This window comes from Gobio gobio, assembly GCF_949357685.1.
Source record: "Gobio gobio genome assembly, chromosome: 18".
NCBI lineage: Eukaryota > Metazoa > Chordata > Actinopteri > Cypriniformes > Gobionidae > Gobio > Gobio gobio.
Genome location: NC_137111.1, coordinates 6,454,107 through 6,464,100, shown reverse-complemented (window position 1 = coordinate 6,464,100; position 9,994 = coordinate 6,454,107).

The following is a 9,994-nucleotide window of genomic DNA, read 5'->3' as shown; positions in this document are numbered from 1 at the left end:
TTTATTGGCTATGTAAACTTGTGAGTGATAAACGTAGAAACTTAAATCACTCCATCCTGTTCTGTTCAACCTGTTTAAGTATAATACAATTACTTAATTTAAAGGGTTAGTTTAGCCAAATAAAAATTCATTAGTTTCTCATTAAGTTTAAATAAAATTCTCGATCGTGTCTCTTCAGAAAAATCTGGACTAAACCGCTCTATTCATACGGATTAGTTTTAAGATCTCTTTATGAACTTTTAACTTTTATTAAATAATATTAATAGTAACTATTGTAACTACTAGGGCTTTTATCAGTATTTTAGAGAATTCCCAGTGAATAAAAAACGTTAAATGGATAATAGCTATTGGCTAAATTAAAAGAGTACAATAAATACATATAGGCTAGCCTAGCATACATTTTAAGCATATTCTATTGCATATGAGATGTTTTGTTTATCAAATAAAAAGGCAAATATTACTATAAAATTTTAAAAATTGCACCTAAATATAATTCTATCTTTATCACTCGCAAAAAGAATTATGATTATTATTTGATTGATATGATTATTTTATAGGCTATGTAAACTTGTGAGTGACAAACGTAGAAACTTAAAGAGATAGTTCACCCAAAAATTAAAATTCTGTCATCATTTACTCACCCTCAAGTATGTATGAGTTTCTTTGTTCTGCTGAACACAAAAGAAGATATTTTGAAGAATGTTTGTAACCAAGCAGATAGAGCAAACATTGACTACCATAGTATTTTTTTCCCTACTATGGTAGTCAATGGTTGCTCTCTCTGCTTGGTTACAAACAACATATCTTCTTTTGTTCTCATCAGAACAAAGAAACTCTTACAGGTTTGGAACTACTTGAGGGTGAGTAAATGATGACAGAATCTTCATTTTTGGGTGAACTATCCCTTTAAGTCACTCCAGCCTGTTCTGTTCAACATGTTTAAGTATAATAATTACTTCATTTAAAGGGTTAGTTTAGCCAAAAAAAAAAAAAAAATCATTAATTTCTCATTAAGTTTAAATTAAATTCTCGATCGTGTCTCTTCAGAAAAATCTGGACTAAACCGCTCTATTCATACGGATTAGTTTTAAGATCTCTTTACAAACTTTTCACTTTTATTAAATAGTTAATAATAGTTATTAACTATTAACTTTTATTAACAAAATTTTTGAAGCATCGTAGTTGTTTGAATGAAGATCTTGATTTGTGTTTTGAAGATGAATGAAGGTTTTACAGGTTTGGAATGTAAAGGGTGAGTAAATGATGATTTTTGGGGTGAAATATACCTTTAATATTACAATAATAAAAATAAAAAAACTCATAATCCAAAGATTTTTTAAAAGATTTTTATTCATAAAATCTTTATTTATATCCAGAGTGAATAGATCTCCATTGTAACCACTTCCACTTCAATATTTATTTATTAGCTACTACCTGACCTACAGCGATCAGTTGAAATTAATAACACTGATGATCTCTTCATCTCCTGTTAGTGGGTGGGATATATTAGGCAGCAAGTGCACATTTTGTCCTCAGAGTTGATGTGTTAGAAGCAGGAAAAATGGGCAAGCGTAAGGATTTGAGTGAATTTAACAAGGGCCAGATTGTGACGGCTAGACGACTGGGTCAGAGCATCTCCAAAACTGCAGCTCTTGTGGGGTGTTCGCGGTCTGCAGTGGTCAGTCTCTATCAAAAGTGCTCCAAGGAAGGACCAGTGGAGAACCGGCCACAGGGTCATGAAGGACCAGTGGAGAACCGGCCACAGGGTCATGAAGGACCAGTGGAGAACCGGCCACAGGGTCATGAAGGACCAGTGGAGAACCGGCCACAGGGTCATGAAGGACCAGTGGAGAACCGGCCACAGGGTCATGGAGGACCAGTGGAAAACCGGCCACAGGGTCATGAAGGACCAGTGGAGAACCGGCCACAGGGTCATGAAGGACCAGTGGAGAACCGGCCACAGGGTCATAAAGGACCAGTGGAGAACCGGCCACAGGGTCATGGGCGGCCGAGGCTCATTGATGCCCGTGTGGAGCGAAGGTTGGCCCGTGTGGACTGATCAAACAGACGAGTTACTGGAGCTCAAATTTCTCAAGAAGTTAATGCTGGTTCTGATAGAAAGGGGTCAGAATACACAGAGCATCTCAGTTTGTTGCGTATGGGGCGACAAACGGTATGGAAACGGTATTCCCTGGTGGCTGTGGCTCTTTCAGCAGATAATGCGCCGCCACAAAGCACAAATGCTTCAGGAATGGTTTGAGGAGCACAACAACGAGTTTGACTTGGCCTCCAAATTCCCCAGATCTCAATCCAATCGAGCATCTGTGGGATGAGCTGAACAAACAAGTCCGATCCATGGAGAACCCACCTCACAACTTACAGGACTTAAATGATCTGCTGCTAACATCTTGGTGCCAGATACCACAGCACACCTTCAGGGGTCTAGTGGAGTCCATGCCTCGACGGGTCAGGGCTGTTTTGGCAGCAAAAGGGGGATCAACACAATATTAGGTCATAATGTTATGCCTGATTGGTCTATGAAAAAATCAAACAAGATAACATTTCCGAGGGAACACAAGAGACATGGTGATGGAAAAAAATACATGAGATGGGATGGAAATGTCAATGTTTTTGCAGTTACTTATAGTGAATGCAAAACATTTGCAAGAAATGTTCATTTTTTCATCATCATCCCTTTTGGGGCTCCATTTTGTGTTATAATGGCAAGAGAATGTCTGACACATTTATTCAAAACAACAAAAGAGAACACAAGCAATTATTATAAGCCAAGGAAGACGCCATCCCACATTATAATTGAACAGATCAACACTCAGAACACTGACGCGGTCTGGTCTTTGTTGTAAGATAAAGAAGGCTGTGCCATTAGTGAGTGACCAATAAACAATTCCTACTTGCATGAAGGATGCTAAATAAATAATAATGAACACACTCTCGTTGTGCCAATGGCACACGGTGAACATGAGGTGAAGTTCAGGGTTGGGTGTGACGGACACCTGAAGGCAGGGCCGTCCCCTTCCTCTCACACGGGCCCCGCCTCATGCTCGGGTCGGCCCTGCCTTCAGGCACCTGTGGCTTCAGAACCTGTCTATCCAGGGAGTGTGTGTGAGGTGACATTTTCTCCACCGCCTTGCTGAGATGGTAATGTTTCTTGAGTCATTTGAAAATTCAGTCTGTAAATATTAAAAGTCTCTAGAGCCCTGTCTCATCAGAAGGCAGTGAGAAAAACCACACCCACCAATGCGCCCCATTGGTCATCTCTGATTCACGTGAAATCGTGAGCACGGGAATCAGACAGCACTGTTTCATCATGGGAGTATGAAAGGGTGGACATATGATTTCCTTGAATTATTCTGATGAGGCAGTTTCAGGACTTAATGATCACGCCCTTTGATTCATGCAACGACTGCAAAAATCACTGGATTAGGCCTATTATTATACGTCTCAGAAAAGAAAGCATGCGCAAGATTGTACAGTTAGAAAGTTTTACAAGCCAGTCATGTTTGTTCATTCATAATTTGTTACATTTATATAGCGCTTTTCTGGGCACTTTACATATACAGGTGCTGATCATATAATTAGAATATCATAAAAAATTTGATTTATTTCACTAATTCCGTTCAAAAAGTGAAACTTGTATATTATATTCATTCATTACACACAGACTGATATATTTCAAATGTTTATTTCTTTTCATTTTGATGATTATAACTGACAACTAAGGAAAATCCCAAATTCAGTATCTCAGAAAATTACAATATTGTGAAAAGGTTCAATATTGAAGACACCTGGTGCCACACTCTAATCAGCTAATTAACTCAAAACACATGCAAAGGTCTTTAAATTGTCTCTCAGTCTAGTTCTGTAGGCGACACAATCATGGGGAAGACTGCTGACCTGACAGTTGTCCAAAAGACGACAATTGACACCTTGCACAAGGAGGGCAAGACACAAAAGGTCATTGCAAAAGAGGCTGGCTGTTCGCAGAGCTCTGTGTCTAAGCACATTAATAGAGAGGCGAAGGGAAGGAAAGATGTGGTAGAAAAAAAGTGTACAAGCAATAGGGATAACCGCACCCTGGAGAGGATTGTGAAACAAAACCCGTTCAAAAATGTGGGGGAGATTTACAAAGAGTGGACTGCAGCTGGAGTCAGTGCTTCAAGAACCACTACGCACAGACATATGCAAGACATGGGTTTCAGCTGTCGCATTCCTTGTGTCAAGCCACTCTTGAACAACAGACTGCGTCAGAAGCGTCTCGCCTGGGCTAAAGACAAAAAGGACTGGAGTGGTCCAAAGTTATGTTCTCTGATGAAAGTACATTTTGCATTTCCTTTGGAAATCAGGGTCCCAGAGTCTGGAGGAAGAGAGGAGAGGCACACAATCCACGTTGCTTGAGGTCCAGTGTAAAGTTTCCACAGTCAGTGATGGTTTGGGGTGCCATGTCATCTGCTGGTGTTGGTCCACTGTATTTTCTGAGGTCCAAAGTCAACGCAGCCGTATACCAGGAGGTTTTAGAGCACTTCATGCTTCCTGCTGCTGACCAACTTTATGGAGACGCAGATTTCATTTCCCAACAGGACTTGGCACCGGCACACAGTGCCAAAGCAACCAGTACCTGGTTTAAGGACCATGGTATCCCTGTTCTTAATTGGCCAGCAAACTCGCCGGACCTTAACCTCATAGAAAATCTATGGGGTATTGTAAAGAGGAAGATACGATATGCCAGACCCAACAATGCAGAAGAGTTGAAGGCCACTATCAGAGCAACCTGGGCTCTCATAACACCTGAGCAGTGCCACAGACTGATCTCCTCATGCCACGCCGCATTGCTGCAGTAATTCAGGCAAAAGGAGCCCCAATAAGTATTGAGTGCTGGACATGCTCATACTTTTCATGTTCTTACTTTTCAGTTGGCCAAGATTTCTAAAAATCTTTTCTTTGTATTGGTCTTAAGTAATATTCAAATTTTCTGAGATATTGAATTTGTGATTTTCCTTAGTTGTCAGTTATAGTCATCAAAATTTAAATAAATAAACATTTGAAATATATCAGTCTGTGTGTAATGAATGAATATAATATACAAGTTTCACTTTTTGAATGGAATTAGTGAAATAAATCAACTTTTTGATGATATTCTAATTATATGACCAGCACCTGTATATTTCCTCAAGCACCACCAATGTGCAGCAGCACCTGGATGATGCGACGGCAGCCATATTGGGCCAGAACGCCCACCACACACCAGCTGACTGGTGGAGAGGAGACAGAGTGATGAAGCCAATCAGTATATGGGGATCATTATGGTGTGTTCACACCAGACGCGAATGAAGCGTTTTGCGGAGTGATTTACATGTTAATGCTGCGTTCACACCAAACGCGAATAAAGCGTCAAAATCGCGTCTAGTTGGATGCTTGAATATTTTGAATCCATTCTAGCGTCCACAGCGAATTGGACGCGCGTTCAAGGAGCTCCAGGAGAAATATGTCATAAAACACCACTCTGCATCTTTTCATTTTCACTAAAAATATATATTAAACATTAATAACCACACAAATGTGGTCCAGGGAACTCCCATTATCTTCACTGCATGTATATTTAAATATCCCAAAAAAATTAAGTTATGAAACTTCTCTTTGCCCTCAGTCAAAACAATTTGGCAGACAACAAATTATAGATTCATGAGAGCAAAGATCGGCTGTTAGATCCACACAAGACGAACCACAACAGGACATCAGAGCCAGCGGCAGACGGCAGAAGGACTGGCTGAGGAAAGGCTGCTCTTGCTGGGGTTAATGAGCGCTGAGCACCCGGTGATCGCCTGGATCTCACAACTCCAAAAACACAAGATTATTTTAAAATAGATGATCTCTTTATAAATAAACCACAGATTTGAGCTTTAAACAACTACATTCCCACCTGAGAAAGTCTTAAAACTACATTTTGTGACACAATAGTAGTATTTTTAAATTATGCTGGGTTTCTCATCACATTTACCATGTGACAGCAGCGAGCAGGCTCCTGATTGGTTAACGCGGCAGGGTTTTTTTGGGGGGGGCTTATATTGGGTCACTATGTTGGGTCATTCTAACATCGTTGGGTTAGGTCCGGTAGTCAACATATGTATTTGTAGTTTTATTACTTAGTCATCTTAGGTGTATATAACCAGGACAATAACCAGGGCCTGGTTATTTCTAGGCTTGACTACTGCAATGTGCTTCTGGCTGGACTCCCCTCTTGTGCGATCCAAACACTTCGAATGATCCAGAATGCAGCGGCACGTCTGGTCTTCAACGAGCACCAAAGGACCCACGTCACACCTCTCTTCATCTCTCTGCACTGGCTTCCACTCGCTGCTCGCATCAAGTTTAAGGCGCTGCCGCTTGCCTACAGAGCCCCCACGCGCTCAGCTCCTGCATACTTTGACTCGATTCTACGACTCCACACCCCCACCAGAAGCCTTCACTCAGCTAAGGAGCGACAGCTTGTGGTACCTTCACAGAGAGGCAAAAAATCCCTTTCCAGAACATTTTAATTTAACGTTCCCAGCTGGTGGAACAATCTTCCCAACGCCATCCGAAACGCAGAATCATTGACAACATTCAAAAGTCAACTAAAAACTCAACTCTTCCGTGAGCACATAACCTCATAAAAAATAAAAAAAAATTTTTAATGGTTTTCCTTTCCTCTTTCTTCCCTCTTTCCCTCCCTACTCTAGCCAGTGCTACACTGAGAAATGTACACGGTCTCAGTATTTCAGACACTATTTCAGGCACTCACTCGACTCTTCATGACCAATCGCTTATTGTACCCCCAAGTTGTAAGTCGCTTTGGATAAAAGCGTCTGCTAAATGAATAAATGTAATGTAAATGTAATAGGACATTCTTCTTTCAGACGAGCACAATCAGAGTTATATTAAAAATGAGAGTTATATTAAAAATGTCCTGGCTCTTCCAATCTTTATAATAACAGTGAATTGTTGCTTCGCTTTTGAAGTCCATAAAAGTCCATCCATCCATCATAAAAGTGCATCTGTCATCATAAAAGTGCATCTGTCATCATAAAAGTGCATCTATCCATCATATAAGCACTTCTATCCATCATAAAAGTGCATCTATCCATCCATCCATCATAAAAGTGCATCTATCCATCATAAAAGTGCATCTATCCATCATAAAAGTGCATCTGTCATCATAAAAGTGCATCTATCCATCATAAAAGTGCATCTATCCATCATAAAAGTGCATCTGTCATCATAAAAGTGCATCTATCCATCATAAAAGTGCATCTATTCATCATAAAAGTGCATCTATCCATCATAAAAGTGCATCTGTCATCATAAAAGTGCATCTGTCATCATAAAAGTGCATCTATCCATCATAAAAGTGCATCTATTCATCATAAAAGTGCATCTATCCATCATAAAAGTGCATCTATTCATCATAAAAGTGCATCTATCCATCAAAAAAGTGCATCTGTCATCATAAAAGTGCATCTATCATCATAAAAGTGCATCTATCCATCATAAAAGTGCATCCATCCATCATAAAAGTGCATCTGTCATCATAAAAGTGCATCTATCCATCATAAAAGTGCATCTATCATCATAAAAGTGCATCTATCCATCATAAAAGTGCATCTATCCATCATAAAAGTGCATCCATCCATCATAAAAGTGCATCCATCCATCATAAAAGTGCATCTGTCATCATAAAAGTGCATCTATCCATCATAAAAGTGCATCTATCATCATAAAAGTGCATCTATCATCATAAAAGTGCATCTATCCATCATAAAAGTGCATCTGTCATCATAAAAGTGCATCTATCCATCATATAAGCACTTCTATCCATCATAAAAGTGCATCTATCCATCCATCCATCATAAAAGTGCATCTATCCATCATAAAAGTGCATCTGTCCATCCATCCATCATAAAAGCACTTCTATCGATCATAAAAAGTGCATCTGTCATCATAAAAGTGCATCTGTCCATCATAAAAGTGCATCTATCCATCATAAAAGTGCATCTATCCATCATAAAAGTGCATCTGTCCATCCATCCATCATAAAAGCACTTCTATCGATCATAAAAAGTGCATCTGTCATCATAAAAGTGCATCTATCCATCATAAAAGTGCATCTATCCATCATAAAAGTGCATCTATCCATCATAAAAGCACTTCTATCCATCAAAAAAGCGCTTCTATCCATCATAAAAGTGCATCTATCCATCATAAAAGTGCATCTATCCATCATAAAAGTGCATCTGTCATCATAAAAGTGAATCTATCCATCATAAAAGTGCATCTATCCATCATAAAAGTGCATCTGTCATCATAAAAGTGAATCTATCCATCATAAAAGTGCATCTATCCATCATAAAAGTGCATCTGTCATCATAAAAGTGAATCTATCCATCATAAAAGTGCATCTGTCATCATAAAAGTGCATCTGTCCATCATAAAAGCACTTCTATCCATCAAAAAAGCGCTTCTATCCATCATAAAAGTGCATCTATCCATCATAAAAGTGCATCTATCATCATAAAAGCACTTCTATCCATCAAAAAAGCGCTTCTATCCATCATAAAAGCTCATCTATCCATCATAAAAGTGCATGCATCCATCATAAAAGTGCATCCATCCATCATTAAATCACATCTATCCATCATAAAAGTGCATCTATCCATCATAAAAGTGCATCTATCCATCATAAAAGTGCATCTATCCATCTTAAAAGTGCATCTATCCATCATAAAAGTGCATCTATCCATCTTAAAAGTGCATCTATCCATCATAAAAGCGCTTCTATCCATCATAAAAGCGTGCATCTATCCATCATAAAAGTGCATCTATCCGTCTTAAAAGTGCATCTATCCATCATAAAAGTGCATCTATCCATCATAAAAGTGCATCTATCCATCATAAAAGTGCATCTATCCATCATAAAAGTGCATCTATCCATCTTAAAAGTGCATCTATCCATCATAAAAGTGCATCTATCCATCTTAAAAGTGCATCTATCCATCTTAAAAGTGCATCTATCCATCTTAAAAGTGCATCTATCCATCATAAAAGTGCATCTATCCATCATAAAAGTGCATCTATCCTTCATAAAAGTGCATCTATCCATCATAAAAGTGCATCTATCCATCTTAAAAGTGCATCTATCCATCATAAAAGCGCATCTATCCATCATAAAAGCGCTTCTATCCATCATAAAAGTGCATCTATCCATCATAAAAGCGCTTCTATCCATCATAAAAGCGCTTCTATCCATCATAAAAGCGCTTCCATCCATCATAAAAGTGCCTCCATTCATCATAAAAGCGCATCTATCCATCATAAAAGCGCTTCTATCCATCATAAAAGCTCTTCTATCCATCATAAAAGCGCTTCCATCCATCATAAAAGTGCATCTATCCATCATAAAAGTGCATCCATCCATCATAAAAGTGTATCTATCCATCATAAAAGTGCATCTATCCATCATAAAAGTGCATCCATCCATCATAAAAGTGCATCCATCCATCATAAAAGTGCATCTATCCATCATAAAAGTGCATCTATCCATCATAAAAGTGCATCTATCCATCATAAAAGTGCATTTATCCATCATAAAAGTGCATCTATCCATCATAAAAGTGCATCTATCCATCATAAAAGTACATCTATCCATCATAAAAGTGCATCTATCCATCATAAAAGTGCATTTATCCATCATAAAAGTGCATCTATCCATCATAAAAGTGCATCCATCCATCATTAAATCACATCTATCCATCATAAAAGTGCATCTATCCATCATAAAAGTGCATCTATCCATCATAAAATCTCATCTATCCATCATAAAAGTGCATCATAAAAGTGCATCTATCCATCATAAAAGTGCATCTATCCATCATAAAATCGCATCTATCCATCATAAAAGTGCATCTATCCATCATAAAAGTGCATCTATCCATCATAAAAG